Source organism: Protomyctophum parallelum, assembly GCF_964188405.1.
Source record: "Protomyctophum parallelum genome assembly, chromosome: 7".
Classification (NCBI taxonomy): Eukaryota; Metazoa; Chordata; class Actinopteri; order Myctophiformes; family Myctophidae; genus Protomyctophum; species Protomyctophum parallelum.
In genome coordinates, this window is record NC_139705.1 from 22,591,654 (window position 1) to 22,602,645 (window position 10,992).

Sequence of the window (10,992 nt, forward strand, 5' to 3'; positions counted from 1 at the left end):
GGTGTTATGCGGCGCTTCCCTTCCGCGAGCTAGCGGGGTGTGAATACTACTGTTGTTGTTTACGTTATAGTCCTTTCCCCTCACTTCCTCTGACAGCGTGGGGCCTTGCAGCCGTGGCCCGGGCTTACTTCTACTTTTTGAGGTTTCTATTGTCTGCCGGAGAGGAAGCAATAGCAATTGAACGAGTGCTAGAAGGCCCTCCTGCCTGCCAGAGACAGACAGGTGAGAGGCAGGCAGGCCAGGGCTGCAGATGGCGAGGGGAAGTCTGGGAGAAAACACCCCGGGATCAAAGACGTTGGGGGTTTCCCTCGATGACTCGCAGCTCTCCTCTTCCCTTCTCACTCCTCACCTCGCCTGGGTCTGCCTGCCTGCCTGCCTGCCTGCCTGTCTATCCACGTCTGTCTCTCTCCTTTCTGTCTGCGTCCTTGCTCATCCGCGGTGGGTCGTCCTGTCTGCCGACATGATGATCAATGGCCCGAGTCATATGCCGGACTGCCAGATTCTGGGTTCACTCTCCAGTCACTGCGGAAGATCTTAGTCTCTCGTTCTCCCTCTCTCTCCCTCTCTCCGTCTCTCTCTCTCTCTCCGTCTTCTGGTGGGCAGATGAAGAATCAGCTGGAGTTCGCAACAGGGATGCAGGGACACATTTCTTCTGCAGATCTGCACTTGTCGGTCTGGTTATTCCCCACATAGCCATCTGAAGGCCATTGATTTCCATTCATATATTTGTTTGTGGAGTCTCGGGCAAAAAGGTTTCACCTTTTCTCTCTAGCTGTGTCTTGCACTCGCTTTTATTTTTTTCTCCTTTTCTTTTATCTCTCTAAAATGTGTTTCCTCTCGGGTTACCACTCTGCAGGGTGTTTGAAAGAAACTTTCTGGTCGCTTTATACGCCTGATTTACACTTGGCCGCGCATCACGTCGCACATGTAAAATTGCCAATCTATCGTGCCTGTAGGTCTATTTTAGATCACCAGTACGCAACTAAGTATAACTCACCCTTTACTTGTTGGGGTGTCACGGTGTGTGTATATGAGGGCGGGTTACTTGTTATAGGGTGTGGGGACGGGTGTAGGGTGGTGTCTGTCTGGCTGTTTGAAGCCTCCTTGTGTGCTTTTTGACAGGGCTGTATGGTGCAGAGAAGGGGAGGGTGTGGGGTGGTGCCCACTGCCAAATGTTGGTATGGCTAGCTCCATGTAGAAAATATCAAAAGGCCCTTTATGAGGTGTTGTAAAGAAGAAAGGCTGTTTTGAGAGAGAGAGAGAGAGAGCACACGCAGCCTGCCGCAGACTGCAGGGGTAATTCCACTGTTTAAAACAGGCCCCGAGGATGAAGGCTTGTCCCACCTGCTGCCTTTCCTGCTCTGCTCCGCTCGTACACCTTGGGGATGGTAAAGCTGTGTGTGCGCACGTCTGTGCGTGCACGCGTAAAGTGCGTGCGTGCGTGCCATGTCCACACATGTCTCATTCCCAGAACTCCAGGCTTTATGAGTTCCGTCATTAAGGGCTCACCTCTCGACAGACGGCAGCGCCCGCTTGGGTGGAGATGCCGCGCTAGCTGCATTCTCCACCAGTCCATCTCTCAGACCAGTCTATGTGCACGCACGCACGCACGCACGCACGCACGCACGCACGCACACACACACACACACACACACACACACACACACATACACACACATACACTTGTATCTCTCTTAGTTATTTTCTCTCTCTCTCGTTCTCTCTCTTTCTGCGTGTCTGTGTTTCGTGACTTTGTGACGGTTCTGACAGAGGGGTGTAAATTCTTGGCTTGGGGGTGAAGGCCTGGGTTCTCGGTGTGTTTTCACTGCTCCAGGCTTGAACCATCTCCTGGACAGCGGCCCGGTTTTTATCACAGACCTTCTTTCAAACGGCTGCTTAGCAGGGCCTCTTTTAACAGGCCTTTTTGCTTTTTTTCTTGGGGGTGGGGGTGGGGGGGGGGGTGCGTGTGTTGCGAGCCTGCAGGTAATGAGCTTTCTGACAGCTGTTGAAAGGCGCTGCTACCGCTCAGCACCTTTAATGAAAGCATCCCCCCCTGCTGTCAGCGCGCACGCAGACACACACGTCCACGCACGCGTATACGAACACATGTGCATGTCGTATCCAATTTTTTTAAATGTATTTAATCAAAAATTTTTAACAACTCGAAAAACATCAAGGTGAATAAAAACACAAAATAAGCCAAAGGTTTTCCATTGTGGTCCATTAAAACCTGAGACAATCAATAGACAATATCAGTGCAACGAACAACAACAGCTACACATTTCTATAGCTCTTGTTCAGCTCTCAGTCATACTTCATTTCCGTAATATAAATACCATTAAAGTTTTTTTCACAGTATGTGTGTGTGTGTGACTGTGTGTGTGTGCGTGTGTGTGTGTGTGTGTGTGTGTGTGTGTGTGTGCGTGCGTGCGTGCGTGCGTGCGTGTGTGTGTGTGTGTGTGTGTGTGTGTGTGTGTGTGTGTGTGTGTGTGTGTGTGTGTGTGTGTGTGTGTGTGTGTGTGTGTGTGTGTGTGTGTGTGTGTGTGTGTGTGTGTGTGTGCGTGCGTGCGTGCGTGCGTGCGTGCGTGCGTACGTGCGTGTGTGTGTGTGTGTGTACTGTGTGCGTGCACGCTCAAATTAAAAAAAGAATTATGCATAATGCATTCGTGGTAATTTCCCCCTTGAAAAGTGAGCGGCGAGTGACTCAGAGTGTGTGCAATAGAACCCGCGACAACTAAAATGAGAACACGTCACATGAAAGCCTCGTACCACCGAAGAGGCCGGAGAGAGAAGTGGTTACCAAAGACACCAGATCATGCGGATAAAGGCGAGCTGGGGAACGGAAAAGAGCAGAAGCCATGGAGGGATGGGCACGAAGAGGTAGGCAGCAAACAAGACAAAACAAGGAGTAGAGAGAGAGAGAGAGAGAGAGAGAGAGGTAGGGATGCAGGCTCTATACAGTATCAATTTTCTTAGCGGTTCTATTGAATACTATTTCGATGTATCGAAATAGTCCAAGAAGTGGACCTTTTTGGAAGAAGAAATTATACCTGAATGAACCACTTAAAACCTTTTTTTATACTTTGACGCACAACGGTGTGGCACTCTTATACATAATAGCAGATCTACAAGCACACAACGTGTGACATCACGTTACGTGAGCTTGTTAATCGATGTGCTATTTTGACTAGCAGATGGTTTTTGAAATGTTTTCACCTGTAATGACATACCCAAAATATATAGGGATTAATTGCTAATTAAATGGATTGTCAATAATTTATTATAACCGATTAAATCGATTAGTTCCAATGAACTGTTGAACACCCCTTAGAGAGAGGCATATAGAGTCTCATAAGGTTCCTCTATTCATGAAGAAAGTGTCCCTTGCGGGGTGTGTTGGTGGGCTGACTGGTAGCCCAGTGTGTGCCCACCCTGCCCACCCTGTGGTTCCGCAGCCTGTCCCACAGGCACGCCCCACTTCCACAGCCAACATGTCTTTCAGTCCCACTGTTCCACTGGCCTCTCTCAATCTGCTCCCCTTCTGCCACTGTCGTTTGGCCAGCATGCACCCACCGGCCGCCTCTCACACGGAGCCCTCCAGTCCACCGTGCACCTCTCTCTCTCACACACACACACACACACACACACGCACACACGCATACACACACACACACACACACACGCAGTTCAGTGTGTTTGACTGACAGCGACACGCAAAGCTGACAAACCACCCCCGCCCGGTCCAGAGGCTTTGACGGCTGTGTAATGGGTAACGACTGGAAGAGTGGGCGCCACATGGGCACCCTCAATGTTACATTGGCAATTTCTTTCTCCAAAATGTAAAACTATTATTTGGCAAATGGTCTGAAATAATAATAATAATAATAAAGTATACATGATTTTGATACATGCACGGTACATCACTATCAGACCTACATCTATACCCTTCAACTTTTTATGCACAAAATGACATGGTTTTGTAGCAATTTGCAGCAATCGTAGGAATATTGGGCCTTAAATGTCAAATGTTAACGCATGTTCTAACCAGTGGGCTGTGTATACTTTACATTACATTGGGAAAAATTGACTTACAGTTTGGAAAATAATTGCCAATCTTATTAACATTTTGAAAAAAAGGTGCCCGCTCTTCCTTTTGGTGCTATAAGTCTTTCTCTATCCGTGTAATGAAGGAACACGGAAGTATCCTCATTCAGTGTTCATTTAGTTCCGAGTGTAAAACCACAAAGACGAACACTGATGATTTTACTGTGCAAAGAGAGACAAAGGCCTCACATGCCAATGCGGGCATTCATACACGTACATACACACATGCGCTGTGCACGTACTGCACGCGCACACACACACACACACACACACACACACACACACAAGGACATTCTCACACTGCAACGCTGTTACCCAGCGATGAGTAGCGCTGCATTTGCAAATCAAATAGCGTGTCTGTAGAGACTAGGCAGCGCCACTGGCGTCAGTCACATGCAAACACACACACACACACACACACACACACACACACACACACACACACAAATTTCCTGAATGTCCCTCCGGGGATCAATAAAGCTTTATCTTATCTTATCTTATCTTACACACATTGAACACACAGATTTGTGCACGCATACCCAAATGCTTGCACAAATATGTATATTCCCTGTGTAGAAATACACCCACCCACACACATACTGTACATACATACACACACGTATGTACACACACACACGCATGCACGCACGCACGCACGCACGCACGCACACAAATAAACGCACATACCCACAAACTCTCTCTCTCTCACGACTCATACACACACAAAGACACGCTAAAACTCTCAAACGCATATGCTCTCGCATGCCAAGACTAGACTCTGGAACAGTGTCCCACTGAAGATTCAATCACTCCCTCAGTCACGTAGACAGAATCTGCAGGCTTATTGTGAAAGAATACTTGTTCCTCTGCCAGCATGTCATATGCTGCTCAGTTAAAAGGAGTGTTGCAACACAAAACACATGAGCCACACAGTCATGCCTGTGCTCACATATACATTAGAAAACACTCCCTTTAATTTCAGTTAGGCGATATGTGACTTCATATACAGTTTATTAGAAAACACTCCCATTTCATTTCAGTCAGGCGATATGACTTCAACATTTAACCCATTTAGACCTGAGGCCGATTTTTTTTTAAATGCTTCTAAATCCCAACAGTTTTCTGAAAGACCTATGTTTCTATGTCAGTGGTGCTCAACCTTTTTCATGTCAAGGACCCCCAGAAATCTGTATTTGACCGCAGACCCCCATCTGAAAATATGTTGTTGCAGGGACACCCCCCCCCCCAGAAGCAAAGATTTGAGTTACATCATTTTCATGATTTTAGATCTGCTATTTTTCTATAGCTCAGTAAGATCAGTTATTTAAATATAAAATGCATCTCATTAGCTCAGTAAGATCAGTTCTTTTTGGCTAGTGACACCACTGTTCAACAGAGTGTGATAAGCTGTAAAGTGATTGCTCCTAATTAGCGATTTGTCAAAATTTCCATTGCTTTTATTTTTGTGACCTCAATATGATGTATTCTATTCATGAAAAGTGCAATGCAGATAGTGCATTAGTATTATTATTATAATAATAATAATTATTATTATTATTATTAATTCATCATCATTATTATTATTGAGCTTGGTTCCCGCTCCTCCTCTTGTCTCCTGCTGTTGTATCTGTTGAACCTAAACGGAAGTCAATTGGCCCAGTTGACTTGACCCAGAATTGAATGTAATTGACCTAGTTCAATTGACCTTCAGCTAAACAGCTATTTCTGTCGTGTGCACTTACATTTCACTCCTAATGAGGCTGCGGAGATGATTGGACTGCAACTTTATTTAGTGCTGTTTGTGTGTGTGTGTGTGTGTGTGGGGGGGGGGGGGGGGGAGTGGTGCACGCGTGCACACGTATGTGTGGCCAGGGGATTAAGCCTGGCCAGTGCAGCTGGACCACTTGTGTACAGAGAGCATGGAGGGAAGGGGATTAGGGCAGTAAACTGATACTTAGCAGGAAATGAACAGTGGCTACTGATAACTCAACTATCCCACCTCTCTCCCCTGTGTCGCTCTCCCCTCCGCCCACAAACACGGCAGCCGCCATCCTCTCCTCTCCTCTCCTCTCCTCTCATCGGTCCATCATCGGCCCTGGGGCCGCCTCCTCCGTCGGTCGGGGGCCAGATTGTCATGCAAATGGGGCCCCAAAGCCTCTGGGCTACTGATAAGGAGGGCCTCTCATTGCACGGAGCCTTTGTTTTCTAAACAGCGATGAGTCGCGTCGAGGAGACTGGGATGGGAAAGAGGTATCTGGAGGGGTGGGGTGTGGTTAGGGGGGCTCTCAATGTGAAAGGGTCCCTCTCACCGTGTGGCGCCCTGGGCTAAGTGGCGAGGGGTATTTGGACAGCGGGGGGGCTGAATAAGGTGAAGGCTGAGAGGCGGCAGCACGGGAGTCATGTTCTATATGGCATGGAGTCAGGTTCTACATGTTGATAGATCCTGATGGATTCTCTCTCATTTGACACCCCCAGCCCCCCCTCCCCACTGCTGTCCTTCAACTTCTGGAGGAGACCTAGCCCCACACGCACGCGCACACATACACACACACATACACACACACCGTCTCACTCAGTTTTACATTTCGACACGTAAGTGCTTGTTTCTCGATGCTGCTTGATTCAAGATTTTTATTGTTCAATTAAATACAAAGTACGTACAATTAAGATGTTCCATTGGCGGATGTCACTGCAGCATAAAAAACATGGAGGTTCGTGTGGCGTTGGTTTGTTGGTTCATTTGTAGGGTTCCTGTTCCCCCGGCCTGCTGCCTTACAGTGTTGATTTTGACAGCAAATTTTGATTTAGTTTTAGTCATAGTCTTTTGAATACGTTAACAGGCGTTCATTGTTTAGGAGAAAAAAAACGCCTGGGCATTTTTTCGCTAACCAATTAGAGTGCAGAGGGGCGTCACTCCAGATGTGGTGACGTCATTGTAGCCTGGTTAATAAACCAGACTAATATCGCACGGATCGCGGGATATTAGTCTGGGGAGGCTCAGTTGGATTTAATTTCCAGGGGGGCGGGTTCAAACATTTTCTCTTTGACGCAATTGGTCAGAGCTACTGTCAGTCAAAGGTCTCAAGCGTTGAAAGTCACTGTACCAAAGCCCGCCCATATTGCATACCGTGTCCCTATTGGGCGCCCCATTTCTCTGGTGTAGGAAATGGGCGTACAACGGCTGATTCGGTCTGGTTTATTAACCAGGCTAACGTCATTGTTCTCCGCTGTGTGGAGTCGGGAGCAGAGGTGGGCGGGGATGTGTGTGTGTGTGTGGGGGGGGGGGGGGGGGGGCACATAGATTGTTGAACCAATAGGAAGGCCTTGGTTGTATGGTGAAGCTAGCCGATCTACAAACTCACAACGCATGTAGCTCTGCTATTTTCAGCATGCAACCAACCATAAAATGACTCTTTTAGTTCTACTGGATCTACAGTAGTCCCTCCCTAACATTTTTGTCTAGATTTTATTTGTTGACAAAAGTTTTAGTCGTCATAGCTTAGTTATTATAAAAAAATGTTATTCCGTTTTCCTCAGTGAAAAATAAGGCAGTTGACAAACGTTTTTTTGTCATAGTTTAAGTGGAGGACATCAACACTGCATGTGCTGCAGAAACATTCAGGCGGGCGTGCTACAGACTTCAGGTTCCCCGGGAGATTGATTTGCACATTTTGGCTTTGGGATTTCTCTTAAAAAACTAATGGAAAACATCTTTGCCTCCAGCAAAGGGGGAGGGAGGCTTTTCAAAGTAGTAATTTAAATGTGAATTCGGAGTCGTTGAATATAAAAATGCATATGAAAAACAGATGGTCTGACTGAGCAGCGTGCAGGGCAGGCAACAAATGACAAATGTCTGGCATTTTTCTGTTCCTATCGTTAAAGGCGTCCAACCTGGTGACCCCGTTTTGAGCACGTCATTATAGGTCGAACAACGGCGTACATATCACAAATAGAGCAAATAGGTGAACTACAGTATGAGCTTGTAGATCAGGGGTTCCCAAGGTGGAGTCCAGGGACCCCCAGGAGTCCTTGAGGGAGTTCCAGGGGGTCCCCAGATAAATGATAGTTAGGAACCAAATGGACCCTTATGGGACTGTAACTCAGAGTGTACAAGTGATTTTCAGTATATACATTGGGGGTCCCAGAGATAGAAATGCCATTAAATGGGGGGCCGTAGCCTTATTCAGGTCAAACCGTGGGGGCCCTTGAAATGAAAATGGTTGAAAATCACTGTTAGAGCGTAAAAACCTTCTCTTATGGGGGTCCTTGGCATATATTTTCAAATGGGGGGTCCGCGGGCTAATGAGTGTCATTTTGGGGGTCCTTGACATGAAAGTGTTTGTAGATCACTGATTGTATATCTATTATTTAAATAGGGCTTAAGTGGTTAATGAGGCGGTAACTGGCTGGTCACAGCAGCAGTAGCAGTGGGTGGCTAATAATAATTACAGGCCTGTCGCAATTATTAAATAATCGCCTAATCGCAATTATTTGAGATAATTGCAATTATTTTTGCATAATCATCATTCGTTTCCCTGTCGTGAAATGTCAAATTTCTGCTTTTTTGATTTTTTTTTGGAAAGAAAACAATGATGAAATGTGTTAGTGATTTATTTGTATGTTATTTATCATATCTGCCATGTGCAATTTGTGATTACGAAGCCTAAGAGGTTAACGGAAATACAAATTGTGACTTTCTCAATGTTCAACGCCCCAAAAAAACCCCCAAAAAACCAATGAAATCGTTAATTGCCAATTATTTGTGTGACAATCAACGGTCAACTTAGACGTGTAATGGTGACAGCCCTAATGGTAGTAATAGTAATAGTAGTGGTGGTCATCTTGGACTTGAACAAGACCTGTCCTCAGTAGTGACCATGTCCTCCACTCCACCTCCTCCACCTCCTCCTCCTCCTCTCGCCCCTTTCTCTGTTTTTTATAAAATTCCTCTTTTTATGCCCCCTTTTTTTCCCTTCTTTTTGAAGTCAAACCCTTCCCGCACCCCCCCCCCCCTCCCTCCATCCCCTCCTCCTTCTTGTAAAAAGCCAAGCTGGTGGTTTGTGTGCCTCGGTCCAGGGTGTGAGAGAGGAGGGAGGGGAGGGGGAGGAGGGCTGTAGGTTAAGTTTAGGCTAGCTCTCTGTGCTTTCCATTGAAGGTGCTTGTGAGGCTGGGGGCGAGAGGGGGTTTTTGGGGCAGTAAAAGCTAGAATTTTAGAGCCTCCCTGTTTTTTTTATGATTGGCTTTTTTTTTACGGGCTGGGGCTACAGCTGGCGGTGTGAATGGCTGCCCAAGGTGACTGAGTCCCAATAAAGTGTGGGCCAGCCGGGCCGGGGCCTCCAATCCAGCCATGGGACCGGCTTTATAGGCCTCCTTACGAGCCTGGGCCTCTATTAAAACCTGGCAGGGCTGCACTGAGGAATTTAGGGCCAGGAAACAAGAGAAAAATAGGGTTTGTGTGTCAGGGTGGCGGTGGTGCTGGGGTGCAGAGTGAGTGTGTGTGTGTGTGTGTGTGTGTGTGTGTGTGTGTGTGTGTGTGTGTGTGTTGTGTGTGTGTGTGTGTGTGTGTGTGTGTGTGTGTGTGTGTGTGTGTGTGTGTGTGTGTGTGTGTGTGTGTGTGTGTGTGTGTGTGTGTGTGTGTGTGTGTGTGTGTGTGTGTGTGTGTGTGTGTGTGTGTGTGTGTGTGTGTGTGAGAGAGAGAGAGAGGGGAAGGGGAAGGGGGGGCGGGGGGTGTAGTGTTGAAGTTTGAGGGTGACTGAGGGTGAAAGTTGAAAGAAGTGCTGTTGGGTAAAGGGGGGGTAAAGGGGGGGTCAACATGTGTGTCTGAGATTGTGTGCAACCCCGGTGTATGTAGCATGTGTGAGCAGGGTCTGTGCCCTTTTTTTGTGTGTGCGTGTGCGTGTGCACGTGCGTGCGTGCAGGAGCTTATGTCTCTCGTGGGAAGTATATGGAATCCATATACGTTGTATAGTTGACTGCCCAAAGGGGCTTATTTGGGTTCCAGCATGGAGCATAATGATGTGTAATGTAGCGTAGTGGTTAGCGTGTGACTCAGGTTTGTACTGACGTCACTCAGCCTTGTTCTGGCTCCCAACAGGAGCGTGTGTGTGTGTGTGTGCGTGTGTGCGTGCGTGGAAAAAGTACTCATTATGCAGAATATCACATTTCACAAGGTATCATAACTGTAAAATCTATGAAAAAATATGTTGAAAGTACACACCGAACACGTCCCGATGCTGTTGTGTGCTTGTAGATCGGCTATTTTTAAATAGCGTGTGTGTGTGTGTGTGTGTGTGTGTGTGTGTGTGTGTGTGTGTGTGTGTGTGTGTGTGTGTGTGTGTGTGTGTGTGTGTGTGTGTGTGTGTGTGTGTGTGTGCGTGCGTGTGTCACACACGTCAGACAGCAGTCAAAGTGAGTCTTTGTCCGTCTCTGGGTGGAATGAGGAGGAATGAGGAAGAGCCAGCTTCTTTGTCCCGCCCTCAGCCACTCAGTCAGCTACCTGGCCTTATCAGAGTGCCTGTCAATCAATCAGTCCGCCGCTTATCTGTCGAGAGAAGCTATTTGTTTAGTCTCCTCCGTCAATCAATCAGTCAATCAATCACCGCCCCTCCTGTTTTCACACAAACACTAATCCCTCTAATCCCCCCCAAATAGCCACCCGAGTGATGCCCCCTAGGGTGAAAGTGCGCGGATGGCAACAGGAGGCTATTATTGACTTGGTGTGCTGTGGTGCTAGAAGAAGTACTAAGGATTCTTTACTTAAAGTAAAAAACAAATTCTCTGCTACAAGTAAAGGGCCTGTGTGTATTCCAAGTTTTACTTGAGTAAATGTACAAAAGTATTGACATTAAAACAAGCGACGAGATCACAATGCGTCTCATCGCAAGACGT

At 47.1% G+C, this 10,992-nt stretch overlaps 1 protein-coding gene across 4 annotated transcripts in view; it reads left to right on the plus strand.

Moving 5' to 3' along the window:
• The window catches only part of rarga (retinoic acid receptor gamma a), a 64,518-nt gene that overhangs the window by 39,786 nt on the left and 13,740 nt on the right, over nucleotides 1-10,992 (plus strand). The gene's annotated exons all lie outside the window — the stretch shown is intronic.